Source organism: Molothrus aeneus, chromosome 5 (assembly GCF_037042795.1).
Source record: "Molothrus aeneus isolate 106 chromosome 5, BPBGC_Maene_1.0, whole genome shotgun sequence".
Taxonomy (NCBI): Eukaryota; Metazoa; Chordata; class Aves; order Passeriformes; family Icteridae; genus Molothrus; species Molothrus aeneus.
In genome coordinates, this window is record NC_089650.1 from 29,786,628 (window position 1) to 29,799,450 (window position 12,823).

At 35.6% G+C, this 12,823-nt stretch overlaps 1 protein-coding gene across 1 annotated transcript in view; it reads right to left on the reverse strand.

The window, feature by feature from the left end:
* The window catches only part of TMTC2 (transmembrane O-mannosyltransferase targeting cadherins 2), a 233,977-nt gene that overhangs the window by 44,922 nt on the left and 176,232 nt on the right, over positions 1-12,823 (reverse strand). The gene's annotated exons all lie outside the window — the stretch shown is intronic.

Genomic DNA, 12,823 nt, shown 5'->3' on the forward strand with positions numbered 1-12,823 from the left:
TTAATGTTGAAAGTTAAAAAAAATGTATTTCTGATTTTAATGTGGGAAGTCAGATTTTATCAGAAATCAATTCTGAAAACCATAAAACAGCTGTTTTAGTTGTTAGAAATGGAAATTTTTAAAGACAATGGTAAAAGGTACAACAATTGGTCAGGGAAAAAAAAACCCCAAAACCAACCAAACTAAGCCTAACAGAACTGATAAAAAGAATAAACTGGTAAAAAGAATAGACATTTTCTGAGACAGAGATTTCCTTATCACTGGAATCACCAAATCACTATATGGTATAGAAGAGCCAGAGCAGATCCATTACTGGCCATTATTCTTGAAAAAACAGTGATATTGGATTAGTCTAGTCTGATACTCAAACACAAATCACTATCACATATTCAGTAAAACACCTGTGACCTGTTTATCCCTATCCCCACGAAATTAGCTGCTGTGGTTTGTGCTATAAAATAGGCAGCCTGCAGAATAAAGAACAGTTAAGCTTAACCCCTGTGCAAGAAAGGCATTGTGGTCTGCGCCTCTCCAGTTGCCTTGAGTGTGATTTCACAGATACAACCATATAGGCCTTCTCAAGTTTTGTGGTCTGGAAACAGACATGGCACACATCCTGCACTATCCCACAAGTTAACATAGGAATAATAAGGAATAATAATGAGGTCTGTTCATGATTACAGCTGCTTTAGATTCTCAGTATTTCCCTCAGGGGTCTTAGAGACAATAAAATAGAGTGAAGGAAGTTGTACAGCACACCAAAAACCATATGAAGACCAGGTTCCACCAAGACTAACACAGAGGTCACATTTCAAGAGAGCATCCTGGCAGAGATACGAGCAGGCTTACCATTTACAGGATTCTAGTTTCACGGAATGAATGTTCATCGGGGTAAGAATTCAGCCTTATTATTTAGTGACCTTTCTTTGGTAAACCCATATTCCTTAAAGCCAAATACACATGGCACAAGGTTCCTATCAACCAAATGGTGCAATTACATGTTAGAGTACACTATCTTATATTGCAGTGGCCCATCCTGCTTTATAAAAATACCCAAACCACAAACAACAAAACAACAAACCCATAAAGAAAAATCCCAAAGCAAAAAAACATATGACACAAAACTCAGACTGATTTTTCCTCTTTTACAAGTGCAGAAGAGACATTTATATATATATATATATATATATAAAATACAGTTTTTTAAAATAGCATGTAACTATAGTTAAGAACAAAAAATGATGAAAAAAATCATCAATTAAAGCAACTGGCAGGGTGAGGTGATAATCGAACACTCAATTTTTCACATTTAAGTCTAAGGCTGGCAATTGTGGTCTGGCAAAAGTTACAATGGCTTATCTAAGTCTAGCTTTGAGTCTTCAAAATGAGAGGCACTAAGCATATGTATCATTAATACTGACAGAATGAACATCTACAGATTTTGCATAATTGCCTTTTTTAACAGACCAACATTAATTAGTTTTAGCCAGTTGCACTTTGTGTCTATTTCTAGAATATCAAAGCACAGTTCATTGAATACAGTCACAAAATTGTAGCTTCTACCTACAGAATTAGAAGGCCACAAACATTTGTCAAACATTATTAATTTTTATTTACTATAATCACCAAAAATACATGACTGCTCTACTCTTTTTGGCACTTTCCAAATGGCATACTGCACTCAAGTTCAGGCTAGTCAGGAGACCTACAATACACAGTGATGACAGGTGCCAGCATACATAACATCAAAAGAACTGTGCTATTTACAGGCTCAAATGGTCATTTCACAGATAAAGGGGAGAAAAAGCTTTAATTATATCAACCAAGACATAAAGTTATCTCATTAAAAACAACAAAAGCTCTATTTGTTCATGTTGACCATCACTTTCATTTATCCACATTTGACAAAAATTATTTTAAAAAATGAATAAAAGTGTTGTCTTGCAGACTGGCATTGTGAGGAACCTAGCATCACACCAGCTAAAATGTCCTCTTTAATGCAGTCTACTGCTAAAATGTCAATACCTCAGCATAGATTTAACACACATTACTTTTTGTGACAAAATATGTAAAATACAACCACTTTACAGAATCAGGCTATTTCACAATTAAAACTTAGTATTTATCAACTTGTTTCAATTATCCAATATACATCTTAACTACCCAACAGAATGCAGACACTGTATATTTTACTTGAGAGTGATCCTGTCACTGTTCCTTTCCCACTGTATGTTCTCAGTGTTAAATAAAACAGATGGCGTAAGTGAATAAAATGATAACTTTTAAAGAAAATCCAAATAATTGTTTAAACAGTTGAAAACAACTGATTTGGGACAGGAAGGCTTTTGGTGTGCATGCTCACTGTTACATGTATTGACCCATACAAAGGCAGGAATTGAGAGCCACTGGTAACCTCCCAATTTCTAGCAGCAGGGTTTGCAGTCATATATGCATAATTACATGCTTTGGCAATTTTACAAGGCAAAAAACTGTAAGTTTACAACAGCATGACAGCAGACTTATTTGAAGGATAAAGAAGTTATTAATAAATTTTAATGAAAATACTTGACAGCCCTGAGGATCAATAATGGGATAGAAAATACCTTTCTCCTCTTGGTCACCAGTTTACATTCAGTCCAGGTCAGGAGCTAATGAAAAGGTGCTCTATGAGAGCTACTGGTCTGCTCTGGAGAAATGAGTGGGTGGTCCCAGCCCAAGCCCTAATGGAGATCCTCTGCACAGAGGTACTGGCATATTTATGGCTTTTCAGAGACTAACAGTGCAGAGACTAACAAGACAGAATCATAAAACAATCAATGCCAATCTCCTTGCTGAAGAAAAGAACTTGAACATGATGAAGACACTTTAATAATTGATTTGGAGCATTGGCTGATATTTGCCTTACTGGATCTGGACCTAAAGCATATAATGAGGACAAGCTTCCTGGAGTTTTCCATTAATAAAGAAAACATCAGTCCCCCTCTCCCCTGTCTCACACCCAAATATAGATGAATTGCCCCTGCTTACCATCTTCCAGCAATACCAACAAATTAAAAATGAAAAAAAAATATTAAAAGTGCAGGTAAGTAATACAGGGCTCTTATAACCTAACACATAAGTTGTCAGAAATACCAACTTCAGAAATACCTCACTCTCCACAGATCACACAGACTCTAAATCAGAATGGCTGGGTGCTTGCAGTTTTGGAAGACAAACTGTTAATTGTTTAAATATTATTTCAGGAGCTTGATTTTTAAGACCAGTTCTTTGCAGTTGACTGCAAGAGATTTTTTATTTTGTTGGTTGCTTCTTCCCTAGAGACCAAAACAATGTATCTGTGCTTGCTAATATGGTCAGACATACAGCTTTTACAGACATACAAATGAAATTTAAATTACTGTTATGACCACCAAAACAACTGAAAATAAGCCAGCTAAGGGCAGTTCATTCATTAGTGGAAGACTGTATTTATTCTTAAAATATTAAAAAGCTGAGGACAAAACTAGCATTTCGATATCCACCCCAATTTTTTTTTCCTCACTTTTCTCGTTAACTGTGCCAAATTCATGTTGAGGCAGCTGTTGTACTTCAGGCTGCTGGAGGCCCAGGGACCCTGCAATGGTAGTAAAACTGGGAAAGACTAATACAGCTGAGCAGCTCTGAATAACCCTCCTGTGGAAACTATGATGACACAGTGGCAACCAGTAAGGTGGTGCAACAAATTAGGTGGTCTCTGCAATTTGAACCAACTTTATATGACATAAATATTCATCATTCTTCAAAACTTAGGAGGGTTTCACCAGTAGGACACAGACTTCATTCTTCAATATAGTTTTACCAACTTTAACTGGAAATAAAGTGATTGCATAAAGAACTTAATTTATGCTACAAATGCAGTTGACTGTCACTCTCCACATCTGTTTTGTTTGGATTTTTTTGGCAAGCATTCATATTTTTAATAAAACAGATTGAATTATGAAAAGATTTATTAATGGAAGTTTGATTAAAATGTGCACATTGATAGAGAAAAATAAGTATTATGTTACATGCTTTTTTTCTTCCTCTCTAGAATGTTTTAAAGTCACAGACTATTCAGTGATAGTAAAAAAGTTTGAAAAAAGTTTGAACTGAACCAGTGACTTCCTTTCCATGTTTCTTTAAGTTATTGCAGACCTGCACATCCTATGTCATAACCAGTTCCTTTTGCCTCACAAAAATTGTGAGGCAAAACACAACTTAAATGGCGTGATACTGAGGAAATGCGTAATAAATTCTTCAAAAGTTTTTACTTAGCTGGACTAATGAAACAGGAACTATAGAGTTGCACCTTACAATGACGTCATTGACATAGGCAAGCTCGCCACCCCAGGTCTAAATATTAGTAGTTCAAAAACAACATTAATATTTAGCATTTAGTAGCTAAAGGGATTCTTCTTTTTTCCTTCATTTTGCTGTTATTTCTAACTCTTCCCTCTTCACTCTGAATTACAATACAAATATCTTGTATCATAATTCATATGTAAAATGCTAGACCAACTGAAATATACAGGACTTGGATTATTAACATCAAAGGTCTAAAATTTATCTCAGTTTCTATCCTTCCTGTGAGTAAGGAGACAAATCCTGTCTTTGCATCTCAACTTTATTAAAATAAAATAATAACAATCAAATACGGCAGAGAAGCCATCTCAGTGTATGGGAGCATGAACTGAACTGCTCTGAAGGAAATTACACTATAAATCTTTATCTACCAATTCAAAGTAATTCACCATTTATTAAATTTTATAATAAATTTAAAATAATGTTGTCCAGTGACACATAACTTGGTCACGACTAACACTCTCCTCCCCAAACATTTCACTGGACCAGGGCCCTCACATGCACAATCCAGTCCATTGCATACTGCTTGCATAACCCAGTACATAACCTAGTTGCTTTTCGAAATAAGCCTAGGTAGAATCAAGAACATCCAACCTCCTGTAGTTTCATCTTCTATTTGCACCTTAAGTGGCTCATTTTCACCTTAATATATAACATTAGTCCTCCTTCAAATACATGCAGAATTTTTTTGAGTAAAAATCCATCTACTAGCTTCACTGAGATGCTACTGAAGTCAGTGTGATTCTTCTATGAGCCAAGGTTAATTGAGAGAATAGTAACATAAACTGTGTTCTTGAGTGTACATCTGTAGTGATAATTAAAGGCATGATAACCAGAGGGTTGAGATTGAAGCAGTGCCCATTGACTTTGCGGGAATCTACTGGACCTTAAGCATTTTGGAATGTGACACAACTGCATATGAACTGACACATAGATCTAGAAATTACAGCACAGCTCAAAACTTCACTGGCTTGGGACGTGACTGAGACACACTATTAGGGTGGTATGTTTTTCAAGTATTATGTAGCAAATTAATCAATAATATATTAAAGCTATGTGACATCCATTTTCTTGGTTTATGTGTCTCCTATCACCAAAATCATTCCTGTTCTATTAAAGTATTCAAACCAATATCAAAAAGAAATGTAAGCATAATTTTTTTTTCCCTTGGAGGATTTTTTATTTGGTTGCTCTGTTGTGGTGGTTTTTTTTTTTGTTTGGTGGTATTTTTAAATAGTGTATCTATTTTTAGTGTTTCTTTTGGGGTAACTTGAAGTCTAGAAGGAATTTACTTCATTACATCACTGTTGGAACCAAGAAATATTGTGTAAAGTCTTAAGTAAACTTCTAAAGAACAGATTTCATTCTATACCTTGTGATTTATTTACTGTCTAGACCCCTATTGAAATACTCACTTCAGTCATTAAGCTTTGACCATTTTGTATTAAAAATATGTAATGAAATGTGAAGTAAATTTCCAGGTTAGTCCCTTTCTTTTCTGTTCAGTCTTAAACCACATTTTATATTTTCTGATAAAGAAATGTATTAAGATCTATTCATATTTCACTGGCCAGTCAGTAGAATATAAATTCAGTATTTTCACATGCTGTTTTCACTGAGTCCTATGAATTTCTTCTAATTTAAATTTGGCCTATTTTTTCACAATTACTGACAAAATTACTACACACAGAGTAACTACAGCAGCTTTATTCAACCATGTAATAAAACAAAAAAGATCTCTCTTTTGGTGGGTTAGAACTAGATGATGTTTAAGGTTGCTTCCAAACCCAAAGCAGGCTGTGATTCTTTCATGAAAGCAGTTCATTCTGTGTCAGTGATGTTCTCTGTAACAAGCTTTAGATTTATGTTGAGTAAAGTGAGAAGTTTAGGGCTCCCTCTTTCCTGTCCACAGGAAGTTAGAAACACGATACCAAAGATGAGATCCCTGAAGGAGGTTAGTGAGAGGTTATGTGCCTAAATACCCGTTCCAGAGTCATTTATGAACTAGACAGATACAGTATATTTAAATGAAAATATTCTGTTTTACAATTAATTCTATTACAGTTGGCATGCAGCCTAACACATGTCCTAAGGGGACTGGAAAGTATATCTATGGATGCAATACTTCTGGCATGCAGCCAGCCTCTGAAGAAATACAAGCTCAATAGATGTCAGCTATTGAAATTTCTGTAGTTCGGAAATCCTGTCATTCAGACTGGACGTGTTAAAGCTCCAGATACACCAGATAACCAAACCTTTTTAAAAAGGGCTTACGCTTCCGAAGTCAGCAAACCTGATTTTCCCTGCTGAAGAGGAAAATCCCTTCCTTCTAGCTGTTACAAGTGAACTGCTTGTAAGCTGGAAACAAAAATTAAAACAACTCACATTTTGCAAACTCAGAACTAAATACAAACTGTGCACATATCAATTTTAACCCTCAAGAGATTTCAAGAGTCAAGAAAGCTCATAGTGTCTATGCCAGGCTCCAAAGTCAAGCTGAATACAAGACAGAAAAACAGTAATGGCTATTGCTTGGCTTAACTTGATTTCTCAGGCAAGGCATTCTCATGGATTCAATGTCATTTTTATATTGTCATGCTGTAACTTTAACTGAAGGATCCAATTTTCATTTAAAAAAAAACTTCCTAGAAGCAGTACTAACAGCCAAGGGATATGGTTTCCCAAAATGAAATACCTAAGAGCTTTCATGATCTAATTAAATTGACCTATTCAGAAAATGCCTTTTCACTAATTAAAGATTTCTCTATGTGTAGGCATTTATTGGCCCCCAAGTATTACTGAAAATATTTTTGTTTGCTTTAAAGGAGTTGATTACTAAAAGAAGAAACTGTTCTGGAAGATCATGACTAGATTTAACAGAGCATTTCAATTGCTATGTCTTAAAGACAGTCATGATTCTTTTGACATCATGACTGTTCTCCCTCATTCCTGCATTCTTCCCATTGTGTAAATCTAGAGAGACAGAAAAAAAGTAGCAATGAACCAGTGACATTAAAGATGACAATATGACAGATTTTTCCAACAGAAATGCAAATTTCCTTTCTGTGCTGAAACACCAGCAGCGAGTAATTACAGGAATCATAAATGTTGAATTTACAACATTTACAGAATGTTGTAATAGATCTATTCATCTATACCATTCTCCTTTTCCCCTATATCCCATGCTTTTCTGTTTTTCCTGTCTTCCATTTAGTTCCATGTTTTAATTTATTTATATTTATTTTGAGATGACAGTCAAGCACTACACCAATTAGTGACTACAGTAGGGTATTTGATAGCAACACTCTGAGTAATTTCACAACTAACCAAAAATGGCAGGATATCTCACTGGACTTCTGTTTGTCAGAAGCATAAGCAACAATCAACTGCAGGAAAAATTCGGTCACTCACTAAGGAGTAATTATCTCAAAACTTAAGAAAAGTACTAAACTTCAACATTGATACTTGAATGTCACAATCCTGTTACTTTTATATTAATCCAAAACACTGCCTATCTCTGTCATGTCTATCACTGTCTTTTCCCAAACCACATTTGAAGAAAATATGTTAAAATAAAATATTTTATAATACAGGGAATCTTCTAGGATGATTATTGCTGAATTTAATACTTGGAGCTCCAGCAGCAAAATTTTACAAGGCAAAGTAAATTTTTCTTACAGCATTTTGGGTGATTTTCCAATCCAGTAAAAAATAGGAGATTAATAGTACTGTGTGGAGCCATGTAAAATGCAAAACAACACTGTGCAATTTCTTCCAGAGAAGTATGGCAAAGCCTGTAATTCCTAGATGTGACACACTAAATGTTACAAGATGAGGCTGACCCTAAGTATTTTAGCAATTAGAGTCACTACTGCAAACTATGCAGGGTCATTTGTGGGCTCAACTTCATTCAAAACAGACAAAACAAAACTTGACAACATTTATTTGTAATTGAAATAAAGCTTCTCAGACTAGCATGCTACTTTAACAATCAACTACTGACTGATGGCAGAGGCCAGGCATTATGAGGGAGGAGGGTTTTTTAGTCTTCTCTTTAGGACTACTACAGTGAGAAGAAGAAAAAAAAAATAAAAGCCTTACTCACAAATTATTTTTTTAGTAAGACAGGCAATGCCTTCTCTTCTAGAAGGTCGCTGATATAATGGAAAACAAATTACAATACATGCTCAAGGCATCACCTGGCACTGTCATTTTTGACAGTCTCATTTTCATCTTAAAGCTGAGAGCCTTGCAATTTTAAAGTCTTTCAAAAAATTATGCTTTTCGTTGTAATCTAGAAATAAAATACCTAAGCAAGGGATGAGGCTCAGATGCTGTGGTACGAAGCTACCAGAAGATTGGCTATGTTAACTAACATGTCACATTGAAAAATAAATTCCTCACTATTTAAGCAGCTTAACAAGTTACAGGCATGAAAAGCACATAATGCTAAAGCACTGCAGTTCTAAACACCTACATGTCGTTTCAAAAATATAAAAGAAGGACAAACCTAAGCCCCAGACAACTGGCTATTTTTCAATTATTCTAGTAACTGAGCTACTAATCATGATTTTCAGCCACTATATTATGCTGTCCTAGCATATTTTCGAGAAAGTTGTAGCTTAGTGAGCTGTAATTCTTAGATATAAACATATAACATGAACTAATATAGGAGCTAGGAAATTCTTGTAACTTATGATATTAGGTAACAAGACTGTAAATTCATTAACTATTCGTCTGGAGATCTTAAGCTGGTCTGTTTTTCCTGCATGTACAGCAGCATGTCCAAGTCCATTTGGGCATTACTTGTATCTTTTCCAGCCGAAATGATTCTCTGATTCTATGTGATGCTGCTTTCAGTAAGCATTAATACTGGCAACAGACTTGGGAACGCAGAAAAGCTGAGGTTAAAATTAAGCCACTTCATTGGAATCAAAGTAAGGAAATAAAACGTAGCTGAATTTGTGAACTTTACAGGTCTGACTTTACTGCTAGGGGGTTTTATAGTAGAATTGCCTTTGGCTGGAATTTAGGAACTTGTCTGGAAATTACCTCCTCTCTTCCCTTACACCCCAATTTCACTCACAGAGAAATTTCCTATCTATATTAGCACCTACATCCACCTTTCACTACATCAGCAATCTCACATTTCTCTCCTAGAAAAGAGACACAGAGAAGTGTTCTTAACAGTTTTGTCCCAGTACCTATATTTAGAAACATGTTTGTAAAAGTTCAAAAGTTTGATTCCAACAGAAGACAGCAAAGAAGCTTCTAACACATCTCTAACATCCAAAAGCTAACTGAAGTAGGCTTTTCTCTTTCCTAAATTTACAGGCTGTGAGAAAATTATCATTAACCCAGGTAGCAAAATATAACAGAAGAATAAATTACAGTCATAGCTCAAGTTGGGATTGGGCTGAAATAACTATGCCAAAGGGAGTAGCTCTAATCTGAATCCAAAGGAAGTTTATGAAGAATGCCAGGAAGCATGTCAGTTACAGCAATTATGTATTTGCGATGGGAACTAATACTAGGACAGTTCAGTATGCCAGAAACTAGACAAAATTCATTTTTTGAATTACTGAGCAGACAGTAATCTGCAAAACTGATTAAGTGACCAAAATTCAGAGAAAAACCACATATTTTACTGCCAAATCTCTTCATCCATTTTTGTGCTGAATATTTTTTCAGACCTGTAGTTCAAAGAACTAATTGGAATTAATGCCAATTTTCAGTAAATCAAAGATAAGGGAAGTTTATTTTTCATTAATGAAGTAACCGTCAGAAAAATATTGTGCTATCTGTAAATACTTTGTTATCATAACATTCCTTGGGATATGTTTATGAAATCCTGAAAGTCAACAGGACATCAGCACCATCTTTTCAGCTTATACTGCTGTCAGTGGAAGGGACATCAACCTTATCTGTACATATTGTCATGAATATGAGAAGCAACAGTAATGAAGACACAAGTGTCAAGAGATAATAACAAACAAATGTGAGGAGAATGCACTACAACTATGGCAAAGATCAAGTACAGGAAAGCATGTGTGTGTTGAGAAAGGAAAGGTATTTTATTTCCTATCATAATGCAGTATTCAAGGTTCAAAGCGGTACACAGTTCTTCTTGCTGAGACATGTTCTTCCACAAACACAGCTCAGATGCTCACAATCCACACCACACATATCTTCCCTTTGTATCCCCAGAAAAATGCAAACAGTTCAATTCTACTATTAGGACTCATGCAGATTTTTCATTGCTTCCTTCTAAAAGTTGGGATAATAACACCAAATTTTAATCCTATACCTGCACTTTCACAATGAGGGGACAGAATTAATAAAAAATAAAGTAGTGGCTCACAATGTTTGTAAACTTCTGGGATTTGGGGATTTCGTTATTTTGAAGAAAACTGTGAGACCTTGTTTCCCAGAATCACTGCAAGACTTTCCCTAACAGACCTCATATTTCACACACTCAGCAGTCAAAAGAATTAACCACAGAACTACTGGGGTAGGAGGGTGTGTGTGCATAACAAAAAAACCAAACAAACAAAAAGAAATTTGGATTTTATTAAGAAAACTCTTTACTTCCTCTCCTAGCCAGGACAGGGTTAATTTTTGCAGTAGCCAGGAGGAGGCATGGAAAGGACCCAGAGGTTATTCTATACCACCTCCCCATCCAGGAAAGGGGGAAAGGGGTCACTTCTGGATCGAGGAGCATGGTGGCATGGTCGGGTATTGCCGGGGGTTGCTGAGTTGTGAGCATTCCCATGCAAATCATTTGCCTCTCTCATATACTTTGTTATTAATATGGCTGCTCTTACTATTTGTTTTATTATTTTATTACTGTTTGCAGTAAATTGTCCTTGTTTCAGCTCATGATCTTTACCTTTTGTGCCTCCAAGTCTCCTCTCCAGCCCGCTGCAGGAGGGAGAGGGAGTAGTGAGAGAGCAGCGTGTGGTTTGGAGTGTTACAGTGGGAACACTAAATTGGGAAATACTATTCCTAAACCACAACACCTCCCCACAGCAATTCCAATAAATTAGCACTTTTGTGTCAAAGATCTCCTAAGAAGAAGCCAATAACACTGACTTTCTGCTATTATTCTTAGGTCCAATATACAAAGATATCTGCTGGAAAAGCAAGATAAATATGGAAATCTTACTGTACAACCTATTTGTAGTTATATTCTAGAAGAAGACAAACAATGGGTGCATATATTTGTCAATATCCCAGCAATTTTAACTGGAATTGTTCCAAAAAAGCCTTTCCAGGACATGGAACTGACAGGCAGTGGGGATATAACACTACCACCCCGACTTCCACTTCATGTTGAAACCGTCCCTTCCACACAGCTTTTAATAAAACTCTGCATTTAATATTACATAGTAACACAGACCAATTTTTAAATCTTTCAAACCATGTTGTCACCTGTTACTTATACAGAAATCTTATGTTGTAATTCCTTCCCCTTTTCTAAATTCAGATACTTTTAAAACAGTAATGGATCTCCTGAATTTAATCATGTGTTCCACAATAAGACATTTTTTGCTTGAAGACTGGACAGCACAATCAAGACCATAGAAAAAGTTTATCACCAGGTGAATAGTTGAGGAACTTTCAATGGAGGAATATTCAGACTGAGGCACAAGGACTCAAGAACTATGCAGAGGTGTATCAGTAGATTACAGGAAGCAAATATGAACTCACTAAGGTAAACAAGGAAACCAAATGTAGAACAGATAAAAATGAAAGAAAAATGGGAATGAGAAACGAAAAACAAATGAAAGACAGTTTAAAACCAGAATTATTTGAATTAATAAAATAGAAATCCATTTCATCTTCAAAATGTGTGAACATCAAGGAGGGACTGGCACTTTGCTATAACTATCAAAGGGAGTTAGTTTAGCTGGAGCCACAAGCACACCTGCAGCCAAAAGTTAAGTAAATTTTACAAAAATAAAGAAGTCCAACTCCTCTGATTTTTTAGAACTAGCTCTTAATAGTTGAGTACTTCCTTTCACATGCTCAAAGAGATACTCCTAAAGAAGTGCAAATTCAAAGCACAAGATGTTATTTACAAAGTATAGGTGACACTCAGCCATAGGCTGCTCCAACAGCCCTGAGTCAAACACTGAATATCTCACAGAATTAATTCCATTACTTGTCATCCAAAGAACTTACAAAGGCTTTATCGAGAGAACTCCTTACTGTGCATTACAAAGTTCCTGTGCCATTAGAATGTTTTTTTTCCAGCACAGAGTTGATACTATCTCAAGAATAGAGGCAATGTCTCACAAAAAAAAAAAAAACAAAAACCCAATGCCGTCCAAGTCCTTAATTAAAAGGAATGACTGAAACAGTGTCACAATCAGGCAATAAGCAATTTTCAGGACAAAGCCTTCCCATTCCTTTACCTAACCTATTGAAAGGAGGTGCTGAT